The 13,479-nt window shown below is 38.8% G+C and overlaps 1 protein-coding gene across 2 annotated transcripts in view; it reads left to right on the top strand.

The window, feature by feature from the left end:
• AUTS2 (autism susceptibility candidate 2) overlaps positions 1-13,479 on the top strand; it is a 1,198,651-nt gene that overhangs the window by 520,033 nt on the left and 665,139 nt on the right. The window lies entirely within an intron of this gene.

Raw genomic sequence — 13,479 nt, 5'->3', positions numbered from 1 at the left:
AGCTTTGTAGTATAGTGTCAAGTCTGGCAGCCTGATACCTTCAACTTTGTTGTACTTTCTCAAGATTGCTTTGGCTTAAAAATGAGACAGTGTTCAGAGTCTCTGAGTTTCAAGATGCAGTCGAGTGATGATATATCATAAAGAGCAAAAAACTTCCCCTTTTGTTTTCTTCTTTTTTAATTCTCTAAAGTAGTTTTCTTGCTTATGCTGTACAAGATGATCCAGTGTATTATAGGGAAAAATATTATGGCTTATTTTTTATTTAAAAAATAGAAATTAAGCTTTACTAATATTTTCCTGATGTTCAAGCTGGTTTTAGAAAAGGCAGAGGAACCAGAGATCAAATTGCCAACATCCTCTAGATCATGGAAAAAGCAAAAGAGTTCCAGAAAAACATCTATTTCTGCTTTATTGACTATGCCAAAGCCTTTGACTGTGTGGATCACGATAAACTGTGGAAAATTCTGTGAGAGATGGGAATACCAGACCACCTGACCTGCCTCTTGAGAAATCTGTATGCAGGTCAGGAAGCAACAGTTAGAACTGAACATGGAACAGCAGACTGGTTCCAGATAGGAAAAGGGGTACGTCAAGGCTGTATATTGTCATCCTGCTTATTTAACTTCTATGCAGAGTACATCATGAGAAACGCTGGACTGGAAGAAACACAAGCTGGAATCAAGATTGCCGTGAGAAATATCAATAACCTCAGATATGCAGATGACACCACCCTTATGGCAGAAAGTGAAGAGGAACTAAAAAGCCTCTTGATGAAAGTGAAAGAGGAGAGTGAAAAAGTTGGCTTAAAGCTTAACATTCAGAAAACTAAGATCATGGCATCCGGTCCCATCACTTCATGGGAAATAGATGGGGAAACAGTGGAAACAGTGTCAGACTATTTTTTTGGGCTCCAAAATCACTGCAGATGGTGATTGCAGCCATGAAATTAAAAGACGCTTACTCCTTGGAAGAAAAGTTATGAGCAACCTAGATAGTATATTCAAAAGCAGAGACATTACTTTGCCGACTAAGGTCCGTCTAGTCAAGGCTATGGTTTTTCCGGTAGTCATGTTGGACTGTGAAGAAGGCTGAGTGCCGAAGAATTAATGCTTTTGAACTGTGGTGTTGGAGAAGACTCTTGAGAGTCCCTTGGGCTGCAAGGAGATCCAACCAGTCCATTCTGAAGGAGATCAACCCTGGGATTTCTTTGGAAGGAATGATGCTAAAACTGAAACTCCAGTACTTTGGCCACCTCATGAGAAGAGTTGACTCATTGGAAAAGACTCTGATGCTGGGAGAGATTGGGGGCAGGAGGAGAAGGGGACGACCGAGGATGAGATGGCCGGATGGCATCACTAACTCGATGGATGTGAGTCTGAAAAGGGAGTTGGTGATGGACAGGGAGGCCTGGTGTGCTGCGATTCATGGGGTCGCAAAGAGTCGGACACAACTGAGCGACTGAACTGAACTGAACTGAGTATTCAATTTAATAAGGAATAGTTCTTATATATAATTCATAAACAGGTATCTTAGGGATATGTATTCAAAACTTCTTACTGTCCATTTCTCTGTCAGCCAAGGTGGGCAACCCTAAGACACAGATATCTTCCTGTACCTCTCAGGAAAGATTGTTAGATTTAGGGTGACATTTGATATTATGGACTATTAAATTCTTGGGCTTCCTGGGTGGCTCAGTGATAAAGAATCCACCTGCCAATGAAGGAGCCATGGGTTCGATCCTTGAGTTGGGAAGATGCCCTAGAGAGTAAATAGCAGTCCACTCTGGCATTCTTACCTGAGAAATCACATGGGCAGAAGAGCTTGAGTCAGACATGACCTGGTGACTGAGCACAGAAGCAATTTTGTACAAGAATTAAGCGGGATAAACAAAAACTATAATATTTTTCCAGAACTCTTAATATCTTAGTTATGATTACCTTTTCTTTTAATGTGGTATAGTATCAAATATATAAATAAAGAATACTCAGTCTTTCACTGTGAGTATGAATATATATACAAGAATATTTCATTGTGTTTATATGTTTCATTAAGTTTGTGAAACTGTAAATTTAAAGGTATAACTTTCTTATCTAATTTGTTAACAATACTTAATGCTTCAATAACTGTTCTGAGATTTTGTTGTGCTTTTAATACAAGATCATATTGACCCTGGAAATTATTCCAGGGTTAGTTAATCATAATTTCATCACAGAGTAGAGAAATGAAAGCACACTAGGTCAAGGGACAAGAGCACAGGATTGTATAGTTAGTTACTGAGATCTTTTTTACTGGTTTCCCTAAACTTGTTTTCCTTTTGATCAAAAGAAACTGACAAAAGATATTCTGTGATCATGGATAGAAATACTGAGTATTGTTAAGATATCAATACCCTTCAAAGCAGTCTACAGATTCAATGCAATGTCTGTGAAAATTCCAACATCTTTTTTTGCAACATGGAAAATCAGACACTCCTAATCATATGAAATGGCATGAAGCCCCTAAAAGTCAACAGTATTGACTGTGTTTGGGAGAGTCACACTTCCCAATTTCAAAACTTACTACAAAGCTACAGTGATCAAAGCTGTGTGGTACTAGAGTTAGTGTAAGCATATGGATCAATGGGATAGAATTCAAAGTTCAGAAATAAACTCTTACATCTATAGCAAAGTAATTTTTAACATGAGTTTAATATCCATTTAATTGGGAAAGAATTTTCTCTTCAACAAATGGTGCTGGAACAACTGGATTTTTCCATTGAAAAGAATGAATTTGGACCCCTACCTCACACCATGAACAAAAATTAACTCAAAATGAATAAGTGACCTAAATGTAAGGGCTAGAACCATAAAATTCTTACAGGAAAATGTGTGTAGATCTTCATGACCTTGAATCTGCAGTGGATTTTTAGATATGACATCAAAAGCACAAGTAGCTAGAGAGAAAATACATAAGTTGGACTTCATCAAATTAAAAACTTCTGTGCATCAGTTGGTATTATCAGGAAAATGAAAAAAAAAACCCAAAGAATGGGAAGAAAGTATTTGAAAATCATATAATTGATAAATGTTTAATATCCAGAATTTGTAAAGACTACAACAAAAAGACAAACAGCTGAATTCAATAATGGGCAAAGAACTTAAGCAGATATTTATGCAAAGAAAATACACAAATAACCAGTAAGCCCATGAAAGATGCTCATCTTTATAGTGATTGGGGAAATGCAAATCAAAATCAGGATGAGATATTACTTGACAGCTAGTAGGATAGTTATACTTTGAAGAAAGGAAAATAGCAAATGTTGGCAGGAATTTAGAGAAGTTGAAACCCTCGTACATGCTGGTGGAAATATAAAATGATGAATCCACTGTGGAAAGCAGCTTGACATTCCTCAAAAAGCTAAACAGAATCACCATACATGCCACCAATCCTCCTTTTAGGTATATACCCAGACACCAGGTCCTCAAAGAGATACTTATCTGCCAGGTTTCACTGCAGCATCATACATAGTAACCAAAAGATATAAACATCCCAAGAGTTCATCAGCAGGTAAATGGATGAACAAAAAGTGGCATATGTGGACTTGGGAGTGTTAGTCATAAAAAACAGTGAAGTTCAAGTCTTGAAAACATTATACTCAGTGGAAGAATCTAGACAGAAAAAGACAAATATTTTCTGATGCCTCGTATGTGAAGTATCTAGAATATGCAAGTTCCTAGAGGCAAGAAGTAGAATGGGAGTTTCCAGGGACCTGTGGTAGGGGTAGGGAAGTGTGGAAGATGAGAGTTATGGTTTAACTGTAACAAAGTTTCTGTTTGTGGTGACGAAATAGTTGTGGAAATAGATAGTTTCCACTGAATTGTACACTTAAAATAAGTTGAAATATTGCATTTTATTTTATATATACATGTATATATATTTTTTTACCATAGTAAAAAAATTCAAAAAAATACTAGGGCTGTAACAATCCTGTCAGTCTTGTGTCAGGTTAGTCTGTGATATACTTTGGGTTTATGTTGCTTAAAATTCATACTACTGGCGGCACTATTAAAAGATGAAAGAAGGAGAAATGATACGCTTGAAAAAAGAAAAGGGAAGAAAAAGAAGTCGGTGACTTTTAGTGAAATGTTTCAAAACCTCCAGTCACTTATTTCCTTCACATGAATGGTTGTGAGGTTGCAGAGCCTTACCTCAGGGCCATTGCAATCTAAAGTCTTTGAGATGAGTGCCTTTGACAAGTCAAGTCACAAAATGACTCTTTTGGGTATGAGGGCAGTGTCTACCCCCATGATATTTTAAAGAATAAAGATACTTCCTTTTTATTTTTTAAAGGAGAACTAGTAATTAATTACTTTAATGATTATCAGAAAATGAGGAGATAGAGTCAAAGACCACTACTAGTTTTTGTTTCCTAAAATATCTCCTTGTTGCTCCTCACCATGTTTATGCTTTCATTACTTTCTTGAACATGTGGAAAATAGTTATCACTGTTTCAATGTTCATATTCTACTAACTGTGGCATCTGTGTAATTTTTGAGTCTGTTTCTATTGATTGGTTTTTTCCCTCATTATGGATTATATTTTCTGGCTTTTGTCTGTGACTGGCTGGTTTTTTTAAGATGCCAAATATTGGAAATTTTTTTGTTTTTGATGAGTGCTGGATATTTTTGGTTTTCATAAATATTCTTGAGCTTTTTTCTGGGATACAATTATGCCACTTGGAAATAATATTTTTATTTCTTCTGAGGTTTGCTTTTATGCTTTTCTGGGTAGAACATCCAGAACAACCTTTAGGACTAAGCTTGTTTTTCCCTAGTGCTGAAGAGTCTGCCTAATTCCTGATGTGAACAAGATTCTTCCACTCTGGCCGGTGGGAGTGCCAGTTTTCCGCTGCCCTCTGTGACTCTGACAGTCATTCTACCTGCTCCTTCCGGTGATCATTCCCCTTCCCTTGGGTACTTTTGTCGCGTGGATGTGCTGATACGGACTCCGGTGATGACAAGAGGAAAGATGTCTCCCGGTTTCCTGCTTCTTTCACAGTGAACCTGCCTTTTCTCCCATCCTCTGCTTTGCAAATTTCAGCTGACTTGGCTGACTGTCAACTCTGCGTTCTCAACTCAGGGATTCTTCTGGGATCCACCTGGGTTACCCCTAGCCACCCTACTATGGAATGAAAACTCTCTCCAGGGACTATGCTAGGGCAGTTGTAAGAATTATTTTGTTTTCTTTCTGTCTCTCTAAGATCATTACACTCCTATTGCCCAGTTTCTTAAAAAGTTTTTTTTTTTTCCACACATGTTGTCTAGTTGTTTTAGTTACTTTAAGTGGGAGAGTGAATTCAATCCCTGTTAGTTTACAATGCCCACTCTAGACTTTAAGCTGAGACGAAATTCTCTTTCAGTTTTCCACTCTCTTGAATGATATTTTTAGAAGCTTTGAAAGTTGAGACTTACCTCAAGTGCCTCTAATCAAGATAACTATGTTATTCCAGCTTTCTTTTTTTTGTTTTTCAATTGGACAGGCAAAAAGATTAAGAAATAAGAATTCCAGTGTGGCTGGAGAATTTGACTCATGGGTAAAGCTCAAAAACCAAATGTGCTTAGCTTTCCCAAATTATGTATCCCCACAGTACATTGCCAGGAGGGAATAATAGTCTACAGGGACTATCACATTGTCCACATCAAGGAGAAACAGTAACTTGTTTAGATTAGTCACTAAGGAAAAAGTTAAGGGGAATAATTGACTATATAAATATTCATGATGAGTTATTCAGAAGGGAAAGTATTGCTTCTAAACTTAAACAGAATTTTGTAACTGAGGAGGTTGTCAAAAGTCTTGAGATAAACTTACTTAAAGACTTAATACATAGAACAAAACCTCAAATTTTGAAGTGATCATGGGCATTTGTTACAAACAGACCAAGTTTTAATAGCTAGTTTGCTATTTATTATCCATGTGACCTTGAGCAAAAAACTTGATCTTTCCAAGCCTTGGTTTCTTATGCTGCAAAATGGGGGTCATTTCATCTACCTTGTAAGGTTTCTTTTAAAAATTGCCTGGTACCATGTGTTTGAATTACTTTAACAGTTCTTGGCATATTCACTGTGCTCAAAAATATTTATTCCCTTATTTTACATCAGATTTATTCTTACCATAGGAGCTTTTTCTAAACTTTCTGATTTGAATTCCCTTGTAGCTATCAGTTCCACAACACCTGCTTGTCTCAATCATGACAAACACCATTTTCCTCTCAAATAAAATCCTCCTTATACTCTGTTTTCTCAAACCTGAACTCTTTTATTTTCCTATCTCTATACTGGATCTCAGAGCTATTACCTTCAAATTTGAACTCTTTTTCTTCCTCTTAGTTAACCTGTTTACGTAGTCACTCTATTTCTCAGGAAGCATTTGGCTATGATTATCTTCGCCTTTATATGACTGACGTTCAAATGCCCTTATCATTTCTTACATAGATGATTCCTGTGGCCTCCCAATGATAGAATCTGACCCACCTCTCTTTCCTTTGCCCTGTTAGTCTACAAAGCTTCCACACTTGTTGTTGTTTTTAAAAAATATTTATTTACTTATTTTCTTTATTTGGCTGCACCAGATCTTGGTTTTGGCATGCAAAGTCTTAGTCATTCATGTGGGATCTAGTTCCTTAATCAGGGATTGAACTTGAGCCCCCTTCCTTGAGGAAATGGATTCCCGCCACTGGACTGGATAAGTCCCAACAGTTGTTTTTCTGAGAGTCAGAACTCACTATTAAACCGTCTTGTTTAAGATCCTGCGGACGAAGTTCCACACTCCTGGGGCTATTAGCAGAATCTTCCACTAGGATGTATGAAGCTACCTCTTCATCCTCCCTTTCTTCCTCTACTTCCCTATGGTTTGTACCTTCTACTTGTTTCTTCTGGAGTACTTTTATTTTTTTCCTTCTGTAGCCCAATTTCACTTCTAGCAGACTCTTCCTGCCACCACCCTGTGGAAATAAACTCCTTTAATCCTTTATTCAGATAACTACATGGATGTGACTAATTCATCTCTGAAAGAATTTGGGGTCAGGATTTTAATTGTGAAAAGGCAGACAAATATTTCATACTTTTAAAATATTCAAGATGTTAAAAGAATTGAAACATTTCAAGTTAGGTGAAAGGGGAATTCTTGTAACTATTATGCAATACAATTCTCTAATCTTATTGTTCTGTAGCTCTTTAGTCCATTTAGTACCACAGTTGATGCATTTTTTCTGCTGCTTCTCCTATCGCCAATCTCCCAGGTTTCGGGGTTTCTATTGGTTTGTCTGTCCCACCGTCCCAACACCCATCCATCTATGCAAGCATCTGTCCTAGCCTCCTTTCTTCCCACCCAGTACCCAAACCTTTATTGCCAGGTTTACTAGATACTATTAAGGAAGAAACAGTCACAGTCCAAACCATCAATAAACTTCTGTGTATTTAAGTAGAAAATCTAATCCAGACCTGTTACGACTGTTGGTATTCTGTTTCTCCTTTCTTTTCTTTTTCTGTTTTTGCCTTATTTTCATTTTCCTACCATTTTGTTTATGTCTTTTGCATTTCCTGTATCATATTTTTGTGTGTTTTCTTGAATATGCCAGTGTTTCAATTGTCCAGGAATATTTATCTAATACCTTCTAAGTGTCAGGTGTAGTTCTGGACACTTGAGGTTGAATGGGGAACAAGATGAAACCTTTGGCTTCATGAAGCTTCTACTCTGTTGAGGGAGGCAAACAGCAAACCTGAGAGCAAACGATAACATTATTTTTGATGTAATACATTTTATGAAGTAGACAGAGCAGTAGTGGGGGGTGGCAGGGTGTTGCCACTTTAACTGGAGTCATTGAATTAGTCCTTTTTGTTCTGGTGATGTTTAAACTGAAGCCTGAATGACGAAAGGAGGGAAGAACGTTTAGGCAAGATAAGTGACAAGATCATGGCCTTGACTCAGGAGTAAGCCTGACATGTTTAAACGTGAGGGGTGGGGGAGGCCTTTGTGGCTAGAGCAGAGGGAATGTATTCAGGAACTGATCACATGATATTTTCTAGTTCATAGTAAGGAGGCTATAAACTCTCTCAGTTTCCTGGGCGACTGTAATGCATGATCACAAACCAGGAAACTTAAAACAATAAATTTATTGTTATCTTGTAGTTTTTAAGGCTGGAGGTCCAGCATTAAGTGTTGGCAGGGCCATGATTTCTCTAAAGTCTCAGAAAGGAGTCCCTCCTTTGCTCTACTGGCTTCTGGTTGCTTCTTACAATCCTTGATGATACTTGGCTTATAACCACATCACTTCAATGTGTGCCTCTATTCACATGGGCTTTTACTCTCTTTGTAGCTCCGTACATCTGATTTCCTTATAAGGAGAGCAGTCATTGGATTTAGGTTCCACCTAAATCCAGTATGCTCAACTTAATTGCACCTGCAAAGTCCCTATTTCCAAACAAGGTCATTTATATCAGTCAGGTTTCTCAAGAGAAGCAGAGCCAATAAAATGTATAGACTTGAACAGTTATGGAGGTTCACAAGTTTCAAAATGTGCAGTCAGCAAGCTGGAGACCCAGGAGAGCTGATGGTTAGTTCCAGTCTGAGCCTCAAAGTCTGAGAACCAGAAAGACTGGAAAGCTTGACACCAGAAAAGTCTGTGTGTCAGTCTGTCTGAGCCTGAAAGGGGGAGGGGGAGAAACTTTCACTTTGAAGGCTGAGTCAAGGGAATTCCCTCTTAATTTGAGTACAGCCATCCCTTTTGTTCTATTAAACTGAGTGGATGAGGCCCACTTACATTATGCTTTATTTACAGTATGCTTTACTCATCCTGTTGGTTTAAATGTTAAACTCATCCAAAAACACCTTCAGAGTAACACCCAGACTAACATTTGAGCAGATATCTATCTGGTTACCCAGGGGCACAATGAAGTCGATGCATAAAATTAACCCTCACAATCACATTCTTAGGTTCCAAGAAGGCCCTGTTATTTTAGTGGGACACTATTTAGCCTACCATATAAGTTAGTATTTAAAAAGCCTCTCAAAGGTGTTAGAAGGAATGTTATAATTTTTACTTTAAAATGTTTACTTTTCCTTTTATGTGAATAACTGCAGATAAAAATGAGAGCAAGAATGAAATTAGTGGGGAAAGCCAGAAGGCTGCTGAATAGAGATGAGAGCTGGTAACAACTTGAAATGGATTGTAACAGATTGAAAATTGAATTTGGAAGTGACCATTTCCACCTCTGATGTTTTTTCAAGTTGTGCCCACATTTTTACTTCCACTAGTGGCTCATTTCTCTATTTATATATATTTTGCATCTCTGTAAGTTATCAGTAATCTTTATCTCCAAGGCACATTTCTTAGGATTAAAATTTTAGGTTCTTTTAATTGTCCTTGTTTTCTAAAACACTACAGAAAACAAATGAGCTCGTCTTGTGACCTTTGTAAGAAATATACTTGGCCAAGTGATTCTTAGCATGATCCTTCTACTTTTCAATTCCAAGAAGAAAAAGTATAACATGAGGGTGGATAGGCAGGGATTATCACACATGATAATTTGGAAGAATTTTAAAATACTGTATTTAAATTAGCCCTAGGGTCAGAGCTTACATTTTCCTCTGGGATAAAGCACACATCCATCACATGCTTTGGGAGCGTAATAGTAGCCATGACCTCTCTGTGTAGATCTCTAATGAAAGGAGTACATCTATTTTAGATGGGTAACTGATTTTTTAAATCCTTTGTTTTAGGTAAGATGTTAAAACAGAAATGTTAACTTCATGGGTTTAATGAGTAGCTTCAATAAGAGCTTAGTGACAGAGATGGAAAGAAAGTCAGGTGGGGGGCAATGAGAGGAGCAGAATGAGCATGCATTTAATGAATATCTACTGGCAGACTTGAATGTCAGCAGCAGCATTCTTCTTCCTGGAAAATGTCTTTCAACTATGCATCCCATTACTATTCCTGCAGCCCATGTAGCTTGGAGATTGAGGTAGAGTGTGTTTGTAAGAAAGCTCTTCTTTACAACTTAATGAATTCGAGGTAGGTAATTTGCAGAGATTGCTGGAGCAGTGGTCAAATCTGGGAAAAAACAAACAAACAAACAAACAAAAAAACAAATGAAAAGACCATGTTAAACAAGAGATAGCTTATAATGAGCCTGGAAATCACATATCTGATAGCCAGCTATCTGGAATTTCTTCATATTCTTGTCTTCTCGTGGAAACCACTAAATACTTTCTTACTCTGTTTTCTCCGTCTCTCTATACCTCTCATTTCTACCTAATACAGAGAAAATATGAATGAATTGGCAACTCTATCACTTAAAGAAATAAGAATTTCTTAAAGAAGTAAGTCTTTTTCATTATTCAACAAACATATTTGCCTAAACGTGTGTATATGATGTGACTTCAAATGCTTTTAAATTCAAGCATGCTTTTATTTATTGCATTAAAAAAAGCTTAGTTTTTCAAGCCTCATTTTGACTTACACCCTTTTTCAGATTCTGTGGCCACTTATGCTATACAGTTTGGACAATGTATGCAGTCCCTGTCCAAGCAACCAAAATGGAAGCCCCTTCCTCTCATTATAAATTGGGGAAGCACAGAAAGTTAAAATTCAACTTGATTTCATCAAATGGTTCGGCAGTCAGGACATCACCACCTATCTGCTTTCCTGAGCCCTTCCTTCATGGTGTCTGTCTCCTGAACATGAGAAAACAATAATAATCCCTATATGCACATTTGTAAACAAATAGCTATAGAAACATAAAACATTTCTAACAGTAAAAAAGCTATTTTTAAATGCTTATTTCATTCTTATAGCATAATCTGGGACTTTCCTGGTGGCTCAGGTGGTAAAGAATCTGCCTGCAATCCCTGGGTTGGGAAGACCCCCTGGAGAAGGGAATGGCAACCCACTCTTGCCTGGAAAATCCCATGGACAGAGGAATCTGGTGGGACTGCATTCCTTGGGGTCACAAAGAGTTGGACACAACTGAGCTACTAACACAACTGCTGCTGCTGCTAAGTCGCTTCAGTCGTGTCCGACTCTGTGCGACCCCATAGATGGCAGCCCACCAGGCTCCCCCGTCCCTGGGATTCTCCAGGCAAGAACACTGGAGTGGGTTGCCATTTCCTTCTCCAATGCATGAAAGTGAAGTCACTCAGTCGTGTCTGACTCATAGCGACCCCATGGACTGCAGCCTACCAGGCTCCGCCACCCATGGGATTTTCCAGGCAAGAGTACTGGAGTGGGGTGCCATTGCCTACTAACATAACAATGTAGCATAATCTATTGTTGCACATGGTTTCAGTTGTTCATGGAATTTGTGACTTGGAAAAATGTTAAAACTAATCAAATATTTTCAGCTTTTAAATATATACTTAGATTTAAGTATAAATGACAGAGACTTTTCTGGACTTTTGGTTAGCAAGGCCTGAGGCATGTGGTGTGTGACCTGAGCTGTCATTGAAACCCTGACTCTGCCCTGTTGCTGGTCACAGAACTTCTGGTATACCTCTGTCTGATGGTGAGGACCAGGAATAGCATCCCACTGAATACAGTGCCTTAGTAGATTCTTGGGCTTATAGAACTGGACCAATGAGAAATCACTTTGTTTCAGAAACGTTTCTGTTCAAGTTTTCCAGCAATGATTGAAGGGAGCTGGCAATCGGCCAAGAAAAATATAGTGGAGAAAGGAGTTAGAGGGGAGGAAATGTCAACGCCATGGACATTTGGCAAAGTAGCTTAGAAGAGTTTTTCTATGAACTTTTCTGCTAGGTCCAGAAATTATAGCTGAATGCCACACACACACAAAAATTGTGAGTCCAAATGTGGGTAGCCTCTGGCTCTCTGGTTCTATATGCTTTCTAGCAAACGTTGAAACTCCAGTGGACCTTTAATGTACATGAGGATCTTGTGTCTGTTCCTTCATGTGTCTATCTGTGCTTGTGTGTGCGTGCATGCGTGTGTATGTGACGGGGGTGTTGTAAGGCAGGGTTCTTAAATGCTTTGTTGCATTATGTTAATTCCTCGGCAGTGCAATCAAATTCATGTCGTAATTAAAGCTGTCAGTTGGAAGGCAAGCCAATCGCCACGAAAACACAGCATAACAAATGAAGTGAAATGATTCTGCGTGTAGCTATACAATGCTTCGCCAGGCATGAAATTAAATAAGTAATTTGATGTTGACATCAGAAATTGAAATGATACCCACTGTTCCCTCATTCAGTCAGACCTGCATAAACAATAGCCAGAACAAATATGCACAACAAAGCTCTCTTCTCCACCCAGCTCCCTGAGTAATGTACAATATATATGCAAAATGAGTATAACAGAGCTTCCCGGGACCTGAAGGATGTCATTTTCTTGGTATACAATAAGATGATATGTATGTGGGGGTGGGGAGGTGGGCTTGAAGGGGTCCTTCCGCTTCTGGGATAAAATACATTTGCAGAAAGGGGGGAAAAAACGCTGAAATAAACAAATCCGATGCTCTCTCTGAGTAATTCATTCTAAAATGAGTTTGCCTCCCAGGGGCACGACTCCAGGCTGGTGGAGATCTAACTTGGCTTTTGCCTTCCTGTGTTCCGCGGTGGGTGGGGGTGGTGGGTGCTGGAAACAGGTGATGCCATCACATGGCTAATCATTGCTCTGAGGAGCCGTCTCCATGACTACTGTTGCTCTCCCTATGTACCGTTTATAGGATCACAAATGCAGCAAGGTTTTTGAAAATCCAGTGTCCAGGATCACATATCTAGGTTCTTTATTCCCCCAAGCCTGTCTGGAGCACTGAGGGGAAGAAAGTTTTGCTCCAGGTGCTGCATTTAGGAATGCCCTGGAGCATCATGTCCTCGTTTGATGCAGATGCTCTTTGGACTTACAGCACCGTTATTTCCTTTTCAAACTGGTATAAAATCAAGAATCATATCTGTATTTGGAGATAGGATTTTTGGAGGTGTTAAGTTCACTTGAGTCCCCTCCCCATACAGTCTGAGTATTCATCGATTTATCTATACATTAATTCAACTAATACTTACTAAATGCCTCCTATGTGCAAGGCATTGAACTAAGTGCTAGGGAAACCAGGATGAGTCAAGCAAATGGTACCTGCTACCTGTGGTTTGCAGAGCAGGGACAAGGCATTTAGGTAGAACAGTTAGAGGTTACCCAAGTAACTGTTGCATCACTGTGGAAGTCCATTCCCTGTAGGTGGAAGGTGTAACAACCGGTCCAAGCCTGGCAGGGAGAGGCCTCGCTGGTACAAGGATTCCTCGCTGAGACCTGAGGACTGTCTCAGTGTTAGTATTCTTTTTGTTTCAAGCTTCTCTGGGGCCTCTCTCGTTCATAAAGAGGACACTGCAAATTAAAGAATTTGTAATGAGAGGTTTTAGGGGGAAAAAACAACACAAACGGACAAGTTTAAAATTCAGTCCAAGTTCTTTTTTGGGTCTTGTTCCCCTATGAAGTGA

This window comes from Capra hircus, chromosome 25, assembly GCF_001704415.2.
Source record: "Capra hircus breed San Clemente chromosome 25, ASM170441v1, whole genome shotgun sequence".
NCBI classification, from domain to species: domain Eukaryota; kingdom Metazoa; phylum Chordata; class Mammalia; order Artiodactyla; family Bovidae; genus Capra; species Capra hircus.
Note: the sequence above shows the minus strand (reverse complement) of the source record. Positions and strands in the feature narration are given on the sequence as shown.